The sequence below is a fragment of the Schistocerca piceifrons genome, chromosome 6 (genome assembly GCF_021461385.2).
Source record: "Schistocerca piceifrons isolate TAMUIC-IGC-003096 chromosome 6, iqSchPice1.1, whole genome shotgun sequence".
Classification (NCBI taxonomy): Eukaryota; Metazoa; Arthropoda; class Insecta; order Orthoptera; family Acrididae; genus Schistocerca; species Schistocerca piceifrons.
In genome coordinates this window covers 474,515,255-474,528,549 of record NC_060143.1, presented here as the reverse complement: position 1 = coordinate 474,528,549, position 13,295 = coordinate 474,515,255, and the positions used below count along the sequence as shown (strand labels likewise).

General features: G+C 44.3%; 2 protein-coding genes across 3 annotated transcripts in view; one reads left to right on the top strand and one right to left on the bottom strand.

Annotated features, from left to right (window-relative positions):
• Nucleotides 1-13,295, bottom strand: part of LOC124802404 (reticulon-4-like) — a 377,134-nt gene that overhangs the window by 38,088 nt on the left and 325,751 nt on the right. The gene's annotated exons all lie outside the window — the stretch shown is intronic.
• The window catches only part of LOC124802406 (serine palmitoyltransferase 2), a 420,470-nt gene continuing 414,320 nt past the window's right edge, over nucleotides 7,146-13,295 (top strand). The window contains exon 1 of the mRNA XM_047263163.1: nucleotides 7,146-7,311. The gene's annotated coding sequence lies outside the window, so the exon portion shown is untranslated. The remainder of the gene's footprint in view (nucleotides 7,312-13,295) is intronic.

Below are 13,295 nucleotides of genomic sequence, written 5' to 3'. Positions count from 1 at the left end.
CATTGAGTCAAACAGTTTGGATGGCACATACAGGTACAGCTACCCATGCAGCTTCAACACGATACCACAGTTCATCAAGAGTAGTGACTGGCGTATCGTGACGAACCAGTTGCTCGGCCACCATTGACCAGACGTTTTCAATTGGTGAGAGATCTGGAGAATGTGCTGGCCAGGGCAGAAGTCGAACATTTTCTGTATCCAGAAAGGCCCGTACAGGACCTGCAACATGCGGTCGTGCATTATTCTGTTGAAATGTAGGGTTTCGCAGGCATCGAATGAAGGGTAGAGCCACGGGTCGTAACACATCTGAAATGTAACGTCCACTGTTCGAAGTGCCGTTAGTGCGAACAAGAGGTGACAGACGTGTAACCAATGGCACCCCATACAATCACGCCGGGTGATACGCCAGTATGGCGATGAGTACACGCTTCCAATGTGCGTTCACCGCGATGTCGCCAAACACGGATGCGACCATTGTGATGCTGTAAACAGAACCTGGATTCATCCGAAAAAAATGACGTTTTGCCATTCGTGCAGCCAGGTTCGTCGTTGAGTACATTATCGCAGGCGCTCCTGTCTGTGATGCAGCGTCGACGGTAACCGCAGCCATGGTCTCCAAGCTGATAGTCCATGTTGTTGCAAACGTCGAACTGTTCGTGCAGATGGTTGTCTTGCAAACGTCCCCATCTGCTGACTGAGGGATCGAGACGTGGCTGCACGATCCGTACAGCCATGCGGATAAGATGCCTGTCATCTCAACTGCTAGTGATATGAGGCCGTTGGGATCCAGCACGGCGTTCCGTATTACCCTCCTGAACCCACCGATTCCATATTCTGCTAACATTCACTGGATCTCGACAAACCCGAGCAGCAATGTCGCGATACGATAAACCGCAATCGCGATAGGCTACAATCCGACCTTTATCAAAGTCTGAAACGTGATGGTACGCATTTCTCCTCCTTACACGACGCATCACAACAACGTTTCACCAGGCAATGCCGGTCAACTGCTGCTTGTGTATGAGAAATCGGTTGGAAACTTTCCTGATGTCAGCACACTGTAGGTGTCGCCACCGGCGCCAACCTTGTGTGAATGCTCTGAAAAGCTAATCATTTGCATATCACAGCATCTTCTTCCTGTGTTAAATTTCGCGTCTGTAGCACGTCATCTTCGTGGGGTAGCAATTTTAATGGCCAGTAGTGTATTACGACACTGAAAATCTGCATTAGAAACTTATTATTGCCCTAAAAGAAAAAAAAAGTAGTCAGTAGTGAAAAACGAACGACTTACAGCGAAGCACCGTCGACAACAATGTCATTATAGACTGAACACTGATTGGGTGACATGAGAGGAAACCAGTTCCCCTCCCCCTACCCCCCCCCCTCTCTCTCTCTCTCTCTCTCTCTCTCTCTCTCTCTCTCTCTCTCTCTCTCTCCCCCCCCCCCTCCCTCCTCCCCCCCCCCGTTTTCTTGTTGGATGCTTCGGTTTCTCCGAAATGGATGTGCCATCTCGTTTGGTACAACAGACAAGTTAGTTTAAGGCGTCGTTATCATAAAGTCGCAAAAAGAGCAAACCGAAACAGTCTTTCCTCTAAATACTGTTCTACTCTATAGTTAAAATAGTTTATACCAAGCCTTTTCTCTTCGATCAGTTCTTTACAGTGTATCTAATTCCCCAAACCAACTTCGACTATAACTATTAATATAAATTTTGTTTAAGCCCTTCACACCAGTGTCTCATAATACTGGCTATGAACTACGATGTGACGCGAGAATGTTCGTCTAAGTTTAGTGTGTTTCAACCTTAATGTGAGCTGAAGTGGTTATAATTTAAATTTTGACGTCTGCCTATATGTAGAATCGTATGCCTCTTGTAGAAATCCTGGAGGCAGTTGCAGCTACAGCGAGCGCCTGCACCTGCGACTTCCCCTGTGCAGGCGGCCAGGGGCCACGTGACCTTGGACTGCGTACACTCCCTGCCTGACGCACACTGCGCTTTCCCTCCCACACACGTTCTGACGTCATAACACAAACGCAAGCGCAGCGTGCTGATGACACACGAAACATTCATTACACTTTTCCCTGGCGCATGTGAGTCATCTTTCACCTAACTTATTTATGTCTAGTGAACAGAAAATCATTAATAGGGAAGCCTTAAATCTTACTGAAGGAGAAACAAAATATACTACCTATATTCCAGACCACAGAATATGATCTAGCAGTTCTGTTGCCCTGATAACGACGTACTTTCTGCAGTGGCACGTAACTCGTATGACGCGCGCAATATGTAACATTCTAACAAACATGTGTTATTTGAAATGTTACTGATCCTTACAAAAGTGCGTCAAGAAAACCCCTAACCAAATCACAATTCTCCGAAATATTACTTTGATGCAGAGGACGTCTCTGATAACTTTCGTACGGTGTGTTCAGTTTCCATTGCCGAAACTAAAAATTAACCGACGCATCAATATGCCCGATCTCCTCAGATCGACGATAACTAAACAACAATTCTGCCAACAGCGTATCGTAATATGCCGAGAAAGCTGCTTCGCGGCAATTTAATGCTACAGCAGAAGCTTTAGTATTATTGTCAGCACCCTCCAATATTTGGCAAACTGTATCCCATTTGTTTCTCTGCTCCGACTGTCCTCCCTCCACCACGTAAGGACAACGTTCTTCCGGCTGTCCAAATGTAACACAGCTGTCCGTCTGAGACATTATGATTTGACATCGTGGGCTGGAGAAACCACCTTGTCATGTCTAGAACAAACGCTGGTGTAAAAGAGGCGATACTGAAAAGCAAGCTAGTCCGCGCACCGCGAAAGCGTCCCACTGTTGAGCTGCCTGCCATTCATGGCGCTCGCCGGTTAGCCAAAGCCAAGGTCGTACCGGACAGTCGCTGCATTGCAGCTTTCCGACGCCGTGTCCACCCACCAGTTGCCAAGTAGGCCAACTGTGTAAACCTACTTCTGCTACAAAAATTACGCTCACGGCGTTAAAGGAACTACTGTTTGCCCCTCTGTAGTAGACCTACCTTGGTCCAATGATACTCCCAGAAGTTACGAGTAAGATCACTTCAGTGCAAAAACTGCTTTGCATTAGCATCACAAACATTTAGTCAAATGGATGGATCCAGGTCCCCAAACACCCGACAGCGCGTGCGCGTGGCTTTAAGACGGCGGGAAGTCTTAACATGGGCTTTAAAGGTGCACCAACAAAATCTCATAGAACCGTCACTAAAAAATGATACTTTAAACCTGAAAGTTTTCTCAACGAGTCGAGATTGCGAATCACTGCTGTTCTTACATCCTTGTACGTGGACGCGAGCTTAACGGGGTTCGAAGTAGGGCTTTTGATAAAATATCGACGTATCTATATATATATATCCGCGACTTCTTATATCCTGGTAATCGATACATCGTTATCGAAATGGAAATATGGTGTGCCAATATTTCTGTTTATATTATATTTTTTCACAATTGGTAAATATTTGAAATTTTAGTACAACTATTTTACTTTCACTGTTTGATGTAATCTTACTCATTTTTTGAGCTTTTATCACTGGCTGTGAAGCAAGTATATGTGGTACAAAGTTGCACTGGGGGGCGGCGGTGTGAATGGAGTAACGAAACTTCCCATGCGAAGAAATAGCACACCATTTGCGTAAAAAAAATTAACGCAACTAGTGTGGTATATCTTCACATCAGCGTTCTTCAAAAACAGATGCTGAAAATGAACAAAAATTTAAATGACAAGATTGGTCTTTGCGGTGGGCGGAGACGTGCGAGGGGAAACGCTGACAATCAGCGCTCGGCGGTACGAACAGTAAGTGCAACGTTTAACTTCATCTCGCATTTTGGCAGAACTGCTAGGTCGCTGGCGTTTGCAGAAATAAAAAATGGAGTAGTATACATCAAGTGTTCCGGACAAATCCGATACGTGTCGAAACCGAACGACGGACCCATCGGACACCTATTACTGTGCCACTTACATGCTGTTACCATTGTTAGGGAAGCGGTTATCGCCAAGCGTGAAGGTGGATCGTTTCCTTTCAGCTCTTGCTCTAAGGGTGATAGCTTGTTGATATACACAATATCAATAATCAATACTTAAATACACAGCTTCAAACGCGGCAGTATATTTACAACGTGCAGCCAATTTTTCCGTTGATATACCGATACTTCATTGTAATTTTTTAAAATATAGATACATCGGATTCCCGATGTTTTTAAAAACATCAGGCTTTCTAGTTCGAGTATGGCAACACATCTTGGAATGACTAGTCTCTCCTTAGGGTCTTCATACATTTGTCGAAGTGTCAAGCGAATTATCTGCTAGCATAAATAGTTTAGAATGATGCAAAACGTTGCACTGGCCGTAGATTGTTTCTTGATAATGTCGAAATGTTGTTCGAAGTAGACTTGTTACATCACTTAAGTTCGTTGAGACGATAAGACTAAACGTTGTTTCTGGAAACAATGAGGCTGTGGGGCAGTGTCTGCGCCAGAAAATAGGCAAGTTTACGGAGTAGGTGCCTGTTTGAACTCTCACGGCTGGTAACGCTAGATCTCTATATGAACATGTTTTTTGAAGTTTGTTGTAATACCTGTAGGATACACTAGCATACTTAGTTTACGAACTAGTTTTGCAAGTCAGATTCTATAAAATTTCCGCTTATAAACTTTTATGATCATCAGAAAATATTCCGGAAATACGTGTTCGAGGCTACAAATAAATATCCCCATTTGTGAGAGGTAGAATGCTCTCCGATAGTTCTCGGGACTGGCTGTGGAGTACACCATTTCCGTACAATGCTTAGCCTTCCCTGAGGAAGTGCGCCCCCCTTTGGCGACTCATTAATGAAGACAAGTCGTTTGCGACAGAGCGAAGGTCCCGGCTGGCCGCGCCGTCGGTGACGCAACCATTACGTGGGCGGGCAGCCTCCACCGCGCAGTCACATGCAAACCAGGCGCCATTTTACAAGGGTGTTACCGTCCGCAAAATCGAAGTTACGCCTCTCGGACCCAAGTTTTTCCGCAGTTTTCGTATATGTAACTTAAAGTCTTCATAAAATATAATATGCCTAATTCTGAAAATCCTCAAACATCCGCTTTGTGGTTTTAATAAGAACAAAATCAACAGTGAAGTTCTATATGGAAAAGGGTAAAATGCCAAACAACTCACGCATTGCGTAAATAGCTACTGTACACGAGTAGAGCCCACTGTACCGCCCGAAACCAAACTGAACATTCACAGAGGACGGTACACTCCTTCACCTTAAGTTTTGTTCAACTTTTACTGTGGGGACTGAAATCTGTGTGTCGCCATGTGGACATAGTTGGGCCTAGTTTGTCTCTGCGGGAGCCGCTGGCAATGCTACATTAACATTCCGAGGAAAGAAGTCACAGGAAGTCGTTCCGTGTTCATGTCACGTCTTATGACGTAACGAGAGTCTAACAAGCAGCGACGGAGGGTCACCTCTCAAGCTAGCCTTAATATGTAGGTGGCTTTGCTTCTTCGTAGTGTTAAATCTGTTCAGATTGCAGCGGAAACACACACACACACACACACACACACACACACACACACACACACACACACACACACACACACACACACAGAGAGAGAGAGAGAGAGAGAGAGAGAGAGAGAGAGAGAGAGAGAGAGAGAGACCATGGAATTAACGTCGTGCTCTTCGTACTGGATATTAGTCGTACTTCTATATGTGAAGTCAAAGATGAGCGCCGTGTCCGTGCTGATGTCCTGGCTGCGACAATTATAGACAAGGGCGCAGACACAAAATATTAACTTTTAAAAACAAGTTTGAACCGATTTAACAGACATGCGTCGGAGATACCACTCGCAGAGCTATACGAACCTCTTCACGTGTTTACCACTTCAGGACGATTGTCATTGTTACAACTGAAAATGCAGGATGTCAGAATTTCGCATTTTATTCCCAAATTATCAATGGTGATCTTTTACAGAATTTTCTACGCTTGCAATGGTAGTTTCGTCACGACTACCTACCGTGAGTGCAATACCAGTTACACACTGGTGCACCTTATACACAACGCACGGCGTTACCGTACATTACATTGATACTGACCAGTTTGGAAATTCAATACAGAAGTTACTGACTTATGAGAATACTAATTAAGACTGTGACGAAACTACATCACTTTACTATTTCAGAAGTGACATTATCAAAAACATAAAAGTGAAAGGGCAAGTTGTTAAACTTTTCTTCATCGCGCTTACGTTACATAGCTTCAAAACGAGGTAGCAGAAATTGAGGCCTTGGCAATTGACTTCTGTGGCGTCGCTCGTCACCGATGAGGGCGATATTCTGTGTAACAGCACATGCTATTTGAGAAACTGTCCTCACACTTTCCAAATCAAATCAGAACATCGTCATAACATTTTTCTTCCTTTTATTTCGCTTCGTGAATACTGTATGGGAACTCCAATGCTCGTCGAAGCCCTCCAACTGCTGCGATCCTATGAGACCCCACTGAATCATTTCTGGGTTATTTCGAAAAATATGAAGTCCCTCTATTAATTCTATATAAGGAATAGCCATCTAAGCTCCCAAGGGCTTAAATCAGTAGCAAGATACAAAGAATCGCGCTGCTGGCACGGTGTCAACGCCGTCACTTGGCACAGGTACGAGACATTCCCAGGCGCGCTCGTGCCTTTACTTACAGTCCTCCTTCGTGATAGGCCTCATGCCGGCGCCTCTGAGTGCACGTCAGTTAGTCGTCGTGAGCTGTTCGTTCCCTCAGCGGAGTAGGGAGGCGCGACTGGAGTGTGCGGGCGGCGCTGCGTTCGCTGGTCCCTCGCACTGCCGGCCGGCGGCGCTTCGGCCGCTCGGCTCGCCGCGCCAGCTGCCGCGGCCGCGCCGGGCACTACGCCCGCCATCCTTGGCAAGGATCCCGGCGCCGCTCGCTTCTGCTAAATATAAAGGGAGGTGGACTCGCCGGACCGCCGCGACGCGACGGGACGGGGCGGCCAAAGTCGGGGCCACCGCCCGGGGGGGGATTTGCGAGGAGAGGGATAGTCGAGTAGGGCGCTAGCTACTTAGTGCCTCCGCAGAAATGCGAACGGAGCGAGCCGTTGCTGACAGCGCGGCCCCACTCGACAGCAGGTGCTGCAGCGCTGCCGATCAATAGCCCGCCCTGACCCGCCACGGGCGGCAGCACCGCCGCCGCAGACCGCCCCGGGCGGCACAAATATCACTGCGCAACCGGCACGCAAAGCCCGACCGCGAACGCTTCTCTTCTTCGAGACCAGATTCGCGTATCTCAGGTAGTGTACTACTGTCGTCGGCACATTTTGCAAATGTTTGCGTTTTAACACTCATGATCACCGTGGTTCGTATTAACTGGTCGTCGGTATTACCTCAGAACGGCTTTTCCACACGACGAACGTCGTGGTGCTTTCCCCCACTAGATGACTGCGTATTTCGAATTTCACTTGAAAATTATGATTTAAGGATAGACGTTAAAGCTCTCTGCGTCGCTTATACTGTCCCGATTCCAGTCTCTGCGGACACCGGAATATGGCAAAACTCACGTGACAGTTGCAAGGAACACCTGTTTAAGAAATAACCGTCGACTTACATGTACATTTGTTATTTTACTTACAGAGGGTGAGCCACAGAAGTATGATTGTTGTGTGACGGGATCAAATTGCATTTTCATCGGGCCCTTCGTAGACAGTTTTAAAAGCTAGTCGATAATGCCGACGATTGTTGCTTCTTCGCTGAACTAGCACATGGCTGAATGAAAAGAGGAGTGGGACGGGGTAGTGACTAGCTGGAGGTCACTCCGATTAGTAGTATGAAACCCAACGTCTTATTTCTTTAAAGGAGCAAAGTTTTCGGTAAATGGTTGTGCTCTGAGGGGCCCGTGTTGTTCTACATGGCAACTGATTGTTATTGAAATATGGTCTTTTGAATGGGAAAATGTTTTGCAACTGAATTCGAAAAGCCCTTAGGAAAGACGAGCTCCGTGATGTAACGCTTGTTGTTGCGTAAGATTTCGCTGAAGTAACTGAGAAACTTGACGAAACAAAAGGCAGGCGACTGGAACTGGCTGTTTATATATACCTCCAACCTTCTTGCTTCCTGCAACGGCGGAGTTTATCGAACGAGTCCTGCTCGACGGTGTTTACACTGTGATAACGAATTTGAGTCACTTTGCCTCTATTTCATATTTCTCAGGTTGATTCGTAAAGCGTTTTAACACCAACTGCAACAATAACAATCTTTTATATTATTTAACAAGGAAAGTCTCCGAATAGATGTTCAATTTGAGAAGTTGTTATACTTTCGCAACCAGTTTCGGCAGTTCAATATGCGATCTTCAGGCCTCATATGCACTTAATGTACCATTCAAATGTATCGATATTGGCACACTAGAGTCATCAGTATGTGGATATCGTAAATTGATATTTAAAGTGCTTCCTTCGAAGACTTAGCAACAACCATCATCTTACACTGTAAGTTGTCAAGTCTCACTTCAAATACGTATTCACGAAGTCCAGATACTGATGGCTCCAGTATGCCAATATCGATACGTTTGAATATCTATACATGAGGTGCGTATGGGGCCTGAAGATGGCATACTGAATTTCCGAAACTGGCTGTGAAAAAATTTCTCAAATTGTACGACTTGTATATTTGATTAGCCGTTGTTCCGTCACAATCGTTATATTACTCTCCTCCTCCACAGCTTTCGACGCCGTTCGTCTCGTTTGACAAAGAGTTAACAGCATTAATCATGTAAGATAATTACGTACCCATTTGCTCATTATATGCGGAACATGTGGCTTTGATGTCTTCACCCTTTCCAAACAATTGATATACATATTACACGCTTCATGTTATGTGGAATTCACTGAGGATCTTTCACAATATGCTTCGCCATTTACGAAGCCATCTACGGATCAGTACACCTTTTCTGTAGTTATGTAAGATTTCAATAAAGAAAGATGGAACTGGTAATCCGAAGACTGATTTGAATATCGGTGTATTTTACTAGGCATGACCTCATTCGAGATGACCTCGTCCTCCGATTTTTCAACTGACAGCTAGTTCTACGTGGGACCTACAATTTTTAGGCATTTTACTATTAGCCACATAGATCTGTATGCTAGAGTCGTTTAATAGTGTCTTCAATGCCTTGAAGAGGCTTAGTCAACAGACTTACCCCGCAGGTGTTAACCGATACAGAAAAAACCAGTCCTGATTGGAGGATGCGTATCAATTGTCAAAACTTGTTATGAAGTGTGAAGTGTGTGAACCGTGGAATGCAGATGTCAAGAAAAATTGAATTAACTGCAAACAGCACGTTTTTTGGCACTCTTTGATGTGTCCATTGTCGATGTCTCATGTGATTATGACGCCGATGTTCCCACGTTTGTGCGCTTGAAAATGACATTTTAGCAGTAAACTGGCCAGCAGTGCTGAATAAAGTACTCTTTTGGACTAACGGCCTGGTGAAAATAACGTCGTTTGTTCAAGAATACATACATCATTTATACGGTTGGTAATAGTGAATGCGCGACAACATGGAACGTCTCCAACTCCCAAGAAATAACTTGACTTCCATTTACTAACAGTTTTCTCGCGCATATTAGATGCTTACTACACTTTAACACGATTTTGGTTATAAATATAAGGAAAAATCTAAGTGTCTGCTGACTTGTACAACATAGGATAAGCTCTTTCACTTTTACCTACTGAGAAAGTCATCGTCCAATTTAGCGTGCGGAGACGAACTGTTTCCATTCAGATTGCAATAACTATGATGTACAGGGGGGCTTCATAACATTCTTATATTTAGCGTTTAGAATTATTAAAATGTAAAATCTGTAAGCTGCTCTTTATATGGACGCACGCGCGAAGCCGAAAATATGCAAAAAGAATCACAAATTAAACAAAGTTATTGTGTAAAGGGAAAAACAAGGTAGATCGGATGAATAAAGACATTCTGCAACAAAGTAGCAGTTATTCATGAGCTGCAGTTCTACAGCAAATGTGTGTTACCATTTCAGTACTACGGCTCTCAAAATACCGACCTAGTAACATAAAAAGCTCCCTACTACGGAAACTGTTTGGTATTACAAATTCCATGACAGAAGAAAATGATTCGTTTCCCTATGAAAGGAACTGCATGTTTACAGCAAGTGGATTCGCAATTGTAAACCAAGTCGTAAGAAATACCACTGACGTCTGTCACCGTTTCCATTTGCCAGATGCACTCCACTTCGCTAGTGATTTTCGCTTCTATTTTTACAGATAAACGTAAAAACTTTGCATGGCTCTAGATTCCCGTCCACAAGCACGCAAGCCATCTTATCTGCAACAAGTAACTCATCAAAAGTTTAAATTACTTTAAATTCAGTGACAATGAGATGAGACGTTTATCTTCGATTGGAAGATAATATAGGATAGAATCGATATTCACAGTGTTAGAACAATACATAACAGCATAGCAGGAGTTAGAACACAGCAGAAATATGACATACTGAGTTTTTTTTACTGTGTACACACAATCTGATCAGAAGTATCTGAACACTCATCTCATACAATGGAGACTGTCGCGCCAGTATATATGGAGTATTGTATTGTCAGTAGAGAAGCAAGTAACAGCAGAATGTGTCAAATGTGCTCAGTGACTTCGAACGTGGGCTTTATGTCACTTGAGCAACAAATACATCAGGGATATTGTAAACCTTCACAAGTTGCTCTGGTCCACTGTTAGTGATGTGACGAAGTGTAAACGCCTAGAAATAACCAAAGTTAAATCACCACGAGGTAGACATGTGCTGACGGACAGGGCTTGTCGCCCACTGCAGAGGGTGGTTGTAGAAGAAGAAGAAGAAGAAGAAGAAGAAGAAGAAAAGAAAAAAAACGAAGTCAGCGAAAGTAATCACCTTTGAGTTTCAAAGTGCTTTCATAAGTCCGTCCTCCACAATGACGGTGCGTAAGGAATTAGAACAGCAGTCTAGCAGCTCCTATAAACTCGATCTTCCTGTATTTAATGGTACACGAAGTTTGAGGTGGTGTAAAAGGCGATACCACTGTGCTGCAGAAGTCTGGAAGCGATTGATTTGGTGTCATAAACCCTGTGACAAATCAATGAAAGGATTGGGGTTGGGCGAATGCCTGGGCAATGTTTCCTACCATCGTGTGTAGTGTCAAAAGTTGAGTACGGAGTTAGTGTTGCTATGGAAGGGGCAGTTTTTCGTGGTTAGGGTGTGGTCCATTATAACGCTTAACCCAGAAGAATACCAACACATTTAACAGCACTGTGTACTGCGCAAAGTAGAGGAACAATTCGGAAGGGAGGCTATGATTGATTATCAGCATCTCAGCTCACCCTGACAAAGCATCTATGGGGGCAATGGTTTGCGGACAACAGCATTCCAGAAATAAACTGACCGGTACCAAGTCCGAACCACAACCCAATGGAACACTTTTGAGAAGTGTTAGAACGTCAATTTTTCTCCAGACCCCAGCGTCTGGTTGACTAGCTTCTCTGGTTTTGGCTTTAAGAATGCGCAGCCATTTCTTCACAGACATTCAGACGCCACTGTAAGTGTTCCCACTCCAGTTCAAGCCATCTTAAAGGCGAAAGGTGGACACCTCACGCTGACTTCCATTAATAGGTGTCCGGATAGTTCCGATCAGATGGTGTAGGCTCTATTCTGTATCACCGTATCATACGCTGTCTGAAGCGTTGGTTTCATGCTCGTAAATCCACTGCCGAGCTACTGTGAATGATGGACTAACCGCAACAGCTATGTCGGTAAAGTTGTGTTCAGAACTTTATAAAATTGATGCTGTTTTGGGTTAAAGCGCTTCGCGCCAGAATAAATGACATACGTTTAAAAAAGTTATACATCGGCGATTGCTTCTTAAGTTTGCTTGTCAGCATCATGAGAGAATGCCTCTGAAACAACAGATGTTAGACAAACGCAATAACGATAGGTACGCGAGGATCCCAACTTCAGATGTGTTTGCTGAAGAAAGTTGCATATACGGCTGAGATCGTAAAACCAAAGATCTTCGCCCTGGAAGGACCCTGTACATCAGTAACGAAGTTAAAGACTGTCCGTTTGCTGCTTTGAAACCGGATCATTTATAAATATTTTATCCCTCAGTGTTCTAAGTCGTTTAAGGAGCATGTGGAAATTGGTGACACTTGCTACCGTCTGCCTGAGCTCTATCGAGAGTAAAGCCTTTAAGGTAAACGACCGTTGAAGTGTACTTTTTCATCGATCACGATGTCATGAATGATTGAGCACATGTTTGATAAGAGGCCACTTCACATTTCTAAATGTACAATTTGTAAGTCTTTTGCGATCCTGGTCTTACAGGGCAAAAACAGGCTAAATCCCAGTTTGTGATTCTTTGAGGCCAGTCTCTAACGTGTTAGAGAATCTACTGACCACAGCCGTGTCTAGTTACCCCAACCAGGCTGGCTTTTCGAAAATCATAGCTTCGTAACTGAATGCAAAAAAAGTTGTGACGTTTTATGTGAAATAATGAAACCTGGTGTACGTATTTTTTCTTCACAGCTTAAGAACTCCTGCAGCGTACTCTAAACAACCTTGGTAACATGTGGGCCGGACCACATACTGCCTACGTTTTTTCTACTGGGAAGCCTTTACACGTCCTCCATTAAGTTTTGATCTCCATACGATTTCCATATTTCTGGTGTCCTGGAGAAAGACACTCGCGGCCGTCGGTTTTCTTCGTAACAAGAGTGGCACGACTCGCCAGAATCAAGCCGCAAAAGTATCCAAGAAAAATCCCATTGAGGGATAAATGTACCAACAGTTTTGGCGATTACTTTTGGAATAACGAACAGGCTACTTACTTTTTCGATCTGTCTCATTTGGCTATCCCTTACACAAAATGCTTCACTGAATCATTTTGTTCTAAAAAAATTTACATACCGTTTTTACGCACCGTTTGCGACTGTTTTGAAACGCACAGCCATACAAAGAAACACTATATTACAAAGTGGACACCGCCGTTTCTTTTGAGCACAATTTCCCCTTCTAGCCGTTGCTAACATCGTAGGACTTTCAGATGTGTTTGACAAGTTTTTCCTCAGTGGGACTTATCTTTCCGGCGAAGCGTCTCCCAGTGAGTCTGCTCTGTCTAAGAAATGGGAAGACTCGGGTGCTGTCTGCTTGATTAATTATCGCTGCCCATGTCGTCCTCGCGTTCCGTCCACAATGTGTTACGAGACAGCTGTATCCTATTGTCTAGTCAG